The 9,009-nt window shown below is 37.7% G+C and overlaps 1 non-coding gene across 1 annotated transcript; it reads left to right on the top strand.

The window, feature by feature from the left end:
- The first annotated feature begins 4,881 nt into the window (after positions 1-4,881).
- On the top strand, positions 4,882-4,954 carry Trnar-acg. The gene has a single exon. It is a non-coding gene; the product is annotated as a tRNA-Arg (tRNA).
- Positions 4,955-9,009: the final 4,055 nt, after the last annotated feature.

The raw sequence follows: 9,009 nt of genomic DNA, 5'->3' as shown, positions 1-9,009 counted from the left end.
GGCAAATCTGAAAATAGGGAGGCATGGGGGAGAGGGAGAGGAGGAGGAGAGGGAGGAGAAAGGAAGGAGAGAGGGAGGAGGGGAAGGAGAGAGGAGGGAGGAGAGGGAGGAGGGAGGAGAAAGTGGGAAGAGGAGAGGAGGAGGAGAAAGGGGGAAGGAGAGGGAGAGGAGGAGAAAGGGGGAAGGAGAGGGAGAGGAGGAGAAAGAGGAGAGGGGAGGTAGAGGGTGGGGGATCAGGGAGGTGGTCGGGTTTAGGGAGGGGATAAGGAAAAAAGTCCGAGGTGTACACAAGGGCGCGGGATGCACAATACATACATGTGTACTGAACGTGAATTGTTCTCGCGAGTTCTTGTAATATATGTTGATTATGTGATTAGTTTTTGTTCAGTACAGTCTGGTAGGCCGGAGAATAATGACACAAAACACACAGACAGACAGACAGACACAAACACACCTTCACCCACAAACACAACCATACAAATTTTATGCTATTACCGCATTACCGCGTGTTAAGAAACCCTAGGGAGTGGTCAGGTAAGGTGTTAATTATTTACCTGTGGCGCTGGGCAGGTGAGGCCGCGTGAAGGTCAAGTCTACTACCCTCTACCGATCCCCTGACCTTCTCACTGGTTAACGGAGTCATATTGCGCAATAATAACCGAATATTTTAATACCTTATGTTTATATTCCTTTAAATACCAATATACAGGGTGATCCATAAGGTTAAGCACAAAAATCTAAATAAAATTGTTTAGTTTAGAAATATTTATTAATTATTCAAAGTACGAAATACATTTATCTTGGCAAATATTCCTGTATTAGTCGTCGATTACGCCATTTGAATAAGCTGGGGGGTGGGGGGCGAGTCTTCAGGTGGCCCCAATAATATTTAAAAAAAAAAGTATCTGGGTTTATGAGATACGGAACTTTTCGTATTGTCAGAGAGGGATCATCAGTATTCGTTTGTTTATCTGTACATGGAAAAAAACCTTTCCTACGGTTTATTGAAAAAGTTCTGCAGCCCGAAGGCTGAAAATATACATTGGACATAGATGACTTAATACATACATTGGTGGTTTAACAAAAGCTTTCATTAGAGAAAGGTGAAGGAACATACAGTGAACATACAGATTAAAATTTACAGTGGAGGTCACGTAGATCATGTACGCTGAGGTGCCCAATAAAAAAAAATAATCTGGGTCACCTGAACTTAAACAAAGGATATGTGCAGATGGTGGTCGATATAAGAACATAAGAACATAAAAAAATAAGGAGTCTGCAATAGGCCGGTTGGCCTGTGCATGGCAGCTCCTGTCGAGAGTTACTACCACTCTCTATCATCCATGAATCTATCCAGCCTCCTTTTGAAACTTTCCAGCGTTCCAGCACTTACTATAAAGTTGCTAAGCTTGTTCCACTCGTCCACCACCCTATATGTGAACCAGTTTCTTCCTATCTCCCTCCTAAACCTAAACTTATCCAACTTAATCCGTTGCTACGAGTCCTATCCTGCTCGGATATTATAAGAACTTTATCCATATCTCCTTTATTGATTCCTTTCACCCACTTAAATACTTCTATCATATCTCCCCGCACTCTTCGTCTTTCTAGGGAATGCAAGTTAAGTTTCTTTAACTTATCCTGATATAGAAGGTTTCTAAGTCCCGGAATCATTTTCGTCATTCTTCGCTGCACCGACTCTAGTGAATTGATATCCATTCTATAATAAGGGCACCGGAACTGAAGTGCATAATCGAGGTGCGGCCTGACTAGCGCAAGATATAGTTGCAAGTACTAGGTATGCAATTGCCCTTGAAAAAACAAAAACAAAAACATCTTGGAATATGTGCCTAAAACAAAGGTCATACTTGTTACTACCAATACTTCTAGTTGAAATCACAAACAAAATTCTGATGTTGATGTTGCTCCAATAACTAAGGTCAATAAGTGCATATTCTTGGTTCATATATACACTATAGTCATCAATAATTTAGAATTGCTTCCAAACTTCTTGACCACATCAGTCGGTAAAAAACAAATGCTATCAGGAAGGAAACAGGTGAACATAGTTGTAGATGAAGGGAACAAGTTACAAAATATCATGTAACAACATTAACACAATTACGTTGTGAAGTTTCAAATAGAGGTAGAAAGGTAACTCAGTGGCAGATCCAGGAATATAAAAAAGGGGGGACCAGGGGTACAAGAAGTTGTGGGTGGGGGAACATGGCGAGTACAGCGAGTCCACCCAGCTTTTTTTTTGGGAGGGGGGGCGGTGTAAGCCCCCCATATTTTTTTTTATAGAACATAAGAACATAAAAAAATAAGGAGTCTGCAATAGGCCGGTTGGCCTGTGCATGGCAGCTCCTGTCGAGAGTTGCAACCACTCTCTATCATCCATGAATCTATCTAGCCTCCTTTTGAAACTTTCCAACATTCCAGCACTTACTACAAAGTTGCTAAGCTTGTTCCACTCGTCCACCACCCTATTTGTGAACCAGTTCCTTCCTATCTCCCTCCTAAACCTAAACTTATCCAACTTAAATCCGTTGCTACGAGTCCTATCCTGCTCGGATATTATAAGAACTTTATCTATATCCCCTTCATTGATCCTTTCACCCACTTAAATACTTCTATCATATCTCCCCGCACTTTTCGTCTTTCTAGGGAATGCAAGTTTAATCTCGTTAACCTATCTTGATATGGAAGGTTTCTAAGTCCCGGAATTATTTTCGTCATTCTTCGCTGCACCGACTCCTCGCTTGGGACAAAAGGCCTACTGCAGTTTATTTTAGTCTTACATCCAACTCTTCGTTTATTTATCTGCGGTTACTTGATGTTGTAGTGGGTGGGCTGGCAATTCAAAGCATATTAAGGGCTCTAGTGAATTTGTCCAGTCAAATGTGGCATCTTGTCCTACAACGAATTTACTTTACTTTACCCTCTGTCATGGGTTGCGTTAGGCTTACCCACGCAACCAACTCCAAAGTTTGTTTTACTAGAGATAAGACACCCGGCGAGGCATAACTGGGACATGTATTTTCAATTAGTGTATGTTAGCCAGCCTTTAGGGGGGGTGGGCAGTGAAACAGTGTTGTACTGTTCATCGCTTCACACCCAAAAACTTCATTTTAAGTAGTATCCCCTGGACCATGGCATAGTTAAGACGTCGTCTCCATCCTCTCCCTCCTGAAAGGGGGCGGGACACCACACCACACAGAGTCTTCCACAGCCACTCCGTCCTGTGAACCGTGATCGACACGAGACTAAGTGTGTTAACCTAGGTTTGTTATCCCCGTGGAAATATCACGTGTGGAAGCCTGGTTGCGACAAAAGCAATCCAGGCTGGTCTATTGTACCTAAATGGTTAATTCAAGTCACACTTACCAGTTCTCCTTGCCGCGACAACCGTCTACAGTGACTGTCAGTGACGCAAGACTATGTATGGTAATCTAAGAGTACTTTTTGTTGTTATGGTCGTGGAAAGAAGTTCTTGTGATGAAGCCTGGTTTCAACAAAAGCAATCCAGGCTGGCAGTAAATGTATCACTTGAAGAATTAAGGCTCTGTTAGGTCATACCCATAGTAGAGTAATCACATGTGTCCCCAAGATGAAATTCTCTTTTAGAAGATTAATTTTATTACAGAGTGAACGTGAGTGATTCATATATCCATGCAAATTGTAAATCATTGTATGGAAGCTTGACAAATAAATGTAAGTGCAATTATCTGCCCGTATCTGTGATCCTATCTTATTATTGCTCAAGGTAATGACTGATTGGTTATGACAAAGTATAACCAATAACTTAAATGGATGTTGGAAATTAATGAATTCATTAAATCATCATTTATCAAGTATAAATCATGGAATGTCGAGTGGTGGAGTGAACTTCTACGTAGATACGCCATAATCTCCTAATAATAATAATAACGATAATAATGATAATAATAATAATAATAATAATAATAATAATAATAACGATAATAATAATAATAATAATAATAATAATAATAATAATAATAATAATAATAATAATAATAATAATAATAATAATAACAACAATAATAACAATAATAACAATAATAACAATAATAATAATAATAATAATAATAATAATAATAATAATAATAATAATAATAACGATAATAATAATAATAATAATAATAATAATAATAATAATAATAATAATAAATTTATAACAATACTAATAATAATAATAATAATTAATAATAATAATAATAATAATTAATAATAATTAATGAAGTAATAATAATACTAATAAATAATAATACATAATGATAATAATAATAATTAATAATAATAATAATAACGATAATAATAATAATAATAATAATAATAATAATAATAATAATAATAATAATAATAATAATAATAATAATAATAATAATAATAATAATAATAATAATAATAATAATAATGATAATAATAATAATAATAATAATAATAATAATAATAATAATAATAAAGAAATACAACAATTAAAAAAAAATCAAAAGTGAGAAACAATATATGTATGTTGTGTTGTCAATAGTAAGAGAAACAATTGAGACCCTGCAATTGTGTGTAAATGAGGCAGAAAGGTCAGCAACCTGGGACTTGGTCACATATTTTCGTGATGCCATATAGCAGCAGGATCTACCATTAGACAACACATTATGTTCCCAATATCTTCCCAGGCGGTAGTACCTCCCTACCTATCTGTTCAGGCATACTGTTCCCTGTCTCCAGAACACACTATAGAAAGGTGCGTGGGTGTGGGATGGAGGTTCAGGGAGTGAAATGATAAACCAATGTAAACATAACAATTTAGATGATCAAAATATCTATCTTTTATAGGCTATAGTTCTCTCACATTCATATGGCCTTGTGGCGCAACGGATAACGCGTCTGACTACGGATCAGAAGATTCCAGGTTCGAATCCTGGCAAGGTCGACTAAGCTTTTCTTAATTTTTATTACTTAAGGTTACTTTAGGTAGTTTTTCAGGTCAGGATCTTAGATAGTTTAAACTTTTCTTCACATCCAACCTATGCTACAAGAATCTATGGGGCGAATCTTCAAGTGATACACAAATTTTACTCTAACAATAGTAGATAGTAAATACTGTATTCACTAAAACACGGTAAAATTCAAATTTTTGCTTTATAGTATTGTAAGTTAAAGAAAACTCGCTTGTTTACATTACAATCTGAATAGTTATCTAAATTCGTAAAAGTTAGTACGAAATAAATATAAAACAAAGTTACTTCTGTTACTCCATCAAACCAATAAGAGAAAACGAAGCATAAATTTCATGGGTAACTTTGTTAACTCCAGAGTTTTGTTCACGTTCGTGTAGGTAGCAGATATACTCTAGTCTAAAATTCAAACAAGTTGATATTGGCTCAGTATGTAACAAGAGAGTGCACGTTTGCAATAGTAAGCAGTAAGTCGGTAACATCAGCTCGACAGCCTTTAATAGCCTTTAGTAACTAAGCCTCACAAATGTCTAAGAAAAAAATGTAAACAGGTCATTAAGTTACTACCGCTACTGTGACAAGTATATTTGGCTCTTGAACACATGTCTTATTTTCATTAATGTTGTAAATCTACCATTGACGTGAAACACACTATCACTGTTACTCCTTTAAAATCTGACTGTAAACTCTCCTGTGTCTTCTGTGTAAATTGACTTAATGCAGTTTTTCACGTTGAATACAGTGGTGATATGGAAAGTTTTGGGAAATGCATAATTATTGAGTAATGACCCTTCCTTCCCTGCCAATCTTGACCTCACCAAAGGGCTTCGAAGCAGAGGGAAAACGTGTTATTAAAAACATAACTAAGAACATAACCTTAGTGTAACCGCCCAATGAGCGATTGTGGGATAATGAGACCCTTGCACGTAGGACTCGATTGTTTTTTATTAGTTCAAAACCTGCAGAGTTCAAATTACATATGGGATAATTAATTCACTCGTACGTCCCTTCACTATTAACAACTACATATGATGTATTTGAGTAGAGTGGGGTGTTAAACCATATAAAAACTTATGTGTTTTGGGTCTAATGTAGGACTTATTAGCTCCCTGACTTGTTAGCTCACTGGACGGCTAGAGACTATTTTCTGAACCTCACAGGGAGTGTGTCAGCCAGAGGTGAGGGCCACCTGTTTCCCAGGATACAGACACATCTGGCAGGTTAGTAACGCTGTACCCATACCGGAACACTCAGCATGTAAACTTTGTGATAAACCTTTAAAGCATACACTTGAACACTATATTATTGAATGTGACACTGTCAAGGACTTCAGGCCACCTGACTTATTGTATCTTGAACTTTGCAATTACTACATTGAATCGGGGGTGCTTGAGGACATTCTTTCTGTTTATCCCAAATTCGCTAGCCCACACTGATTAGTCTTCAATTAGAATATGACGTCCAATGTACTGTATGTGAACCACTGACCTATATATACTGCTAATGAATATGATGTATTTCTTTGTGTACGAACCTCTGTTCTGCGTAGTAGTGAGAAGTGATACCACCCTCAGTGTCAAGACCTGACTGAATTACTCAGAATAGGCAAACTGTACTCCAAGCTTTGTCAATAAATTTGTTAAACTAATGGTCGGAACTTACATTAATCAAACCGTACGTGGTATTAAATTTAAATCAGAAACTGAAACAACACATTCTTTTAAAAGAAGAGAGTTGAGGAAGACCTTGACAGTGTTCTCAAGTCCTCACCCAGAAAATACACAAGGAACTTAAGTAATCAATTTCTTACCCGTCTTGGCAATGTTTAAAGGGTAGCTCCATGTTGTTAGGTCCTGGTGATGTTTAAAGGGTAGCTCCATGTTGTTAGGTCGCTCTGGAGATGTTTAGAGGACACCATGTTGTTAGGTCGTTCTGGAGATGTTTAGAGGACACCATGTTGTTAGGTCGTTCTGGAGATGTTTAGAGGACACCATGTTGTTAGGTCGTTCTGGAGATGTTTAGAGGAACCATGTTGTTAGGTCGTTCTGGAGATGTTTAGAGGACACCATGTTGTTAGGTCGTTCTGGAGATGTTTAGAGGAAAACATGTTAGGTCCTGGCGATGTTTAGAGGGCAGCTTCATATTTCGTGTGTTAAGCGATGTTTGGACATTCTCTGATAACAATTCTTAATTAATGGAGTATTTATGGAGGTAAATGTTAAGAACAGTAGCCACATATAATAGAGATGTCATAATTAGCTGAGCGGCTCTTCCGCCAAGTGCACTTCCTACCGTAACGTTCGTCTTCAACGGCACTTTACGTGAATATGTGGTGTTTACACTTGATTCTTCTCCTTATAAAACGGATAATAAACCGGTTTTTTTATAAGTGGTGAATATGATCTCCGAAAGGGTGAAATTGTTTTTGACTTCCACGGTAAATATTCTTTATTTCAAACATTTTTCCACTCATATCTTGAAAGTAATGGTTTCAAGCAGAGCCATCTTTACAGACATTAAATTCAGCATTAAAGTGAGCCAGAATTGGGTATCCTTAACAGTTTATATGAATTTATTTGCGATTTATTAATAATCGAACATTATATACGAGCCAATGAGCTGCAATGGTGGCGGGGCTTAACGACGACCACTTTTTTTATAGGCTTCACGTCCTAATGACGTCCTTTCGACTTCAGACTTCAGCAATTTCGTCACTTTGTTTTCGACTTCAGACTTAAGTATCTTCACGTCACTTTATTGTTAGCAGTTATGTTGTTTATAAACGCTTCATGTGCCGCGGGTATTAAGCAAGAGAAATAGTGCACTTTTTTTTTTTTTTTACGGGAATTAGCCCACTAATATAGAAAAAAGGTTATACTGTATTAATCTACACCACGAGAATGCTTAGGAAGCCGGCACTTTGAAATTCGGGGACGGTGTAAAGAGCATGGAAACACAGAAGGGAAGTCACAGAGCACTCCACAGTTTGGCTGTGTGAGGAAGAAAGGATGTACTATAACAGGTTATTCTCGTGTGACCGACATCCATAGAGAAACATTTGGGCGCGTGCAAGACATATGTGTTATGTTATAAGACCCACGCCTTGGCAATTTACACAGGATGCCAAATCCACCGAACATTGCCGTTAAAGTACCTGTAAAAAAGAGTGAAACAACATTGCACCGAAGAGAGAAGAGATTGTCAAACTAAGGAGGTTAATAAGACGAAATGCCTTTGATTCCACCTATCTAATAGTTGGACAGAAGAAAGAGCCACTTTGAATATGAGAGCAGTACTCCAAGTTAGGACGAATGAATCTATATACTTGAATAGCTACTCAGAATTGAAAGTAACTGCGGCAGCTGTGCAACATTCCCAACTTTCGGGGAGGCAGCTTTAGTTATACTAAGGATGTGTGATTTCAGGACATATTGGAGAATGGTGAATGACATGTTTATTTCAAATTTGGGAGGACGTGGCGTCCTGAAATGTAATTGATGGAATCGTCTAATTTACAAAGTGTAATTGGTAAATATTAAAGGTTTTATTACTATTGAAGACTTAACCGGGGTTTAGCGCCTCCCATTCTGAGATGCACAGATCCGCGTTGATAAGTAATGATATCGGTTCTTTGAAACAGATCTAGTTTGAGAGTTAGGAGGAAGGGGGAAAATGTGAGGAAGAATGAAAGGAAATGCGAATCTATCAGCTAATAGAATGGATAGGAATTAGTTGTAGGTGGCGGTAAATCATTGTTGATAAAAAGAAGGAAGAGAGTTGGTGAAAGAACAGAACCCTGTGGGACGCCACTACTGGTAAGAAAAGAGCGAAATCGATCCTCGACAACAACTGCCATGGATCAGTTCTCAAGGAAGCTAGAGATGAAGAAAACAAAAGTGGGGGAGGGAGGAGGAAACCAAGAGGAAGCTTAATAGATAGCAAAAGACATGCGCATATTAAGAAATACTTTGGAGATGTCGGGGACCACGACAAGTTTTCCCCATAATCCCTAAGAGAGGATGACCAAGAT

The sequence above is a fragment of the Homarus americanus genome, unplaced genomic scaffold, assembly GCF_018991925.1.
Source record: "Homarus americanus isolate GMGI-L3 unplaced genomic scaffold, GMGI_Hamer_2.0 scaffold54443, whole genome shotgun sequence".
NCBI classification, from domain to species: Eukaryota; Metazoa; Arthropoda; class Malacostraca; order Decapoda; family Nephropidae; genus Homarus; species Homarus americanus.
The sequence above is the reverse complement of the archived record's forward strand: the minus strand, read 5'-3'. Positions and strand labels throughout refer to the sequence as shown.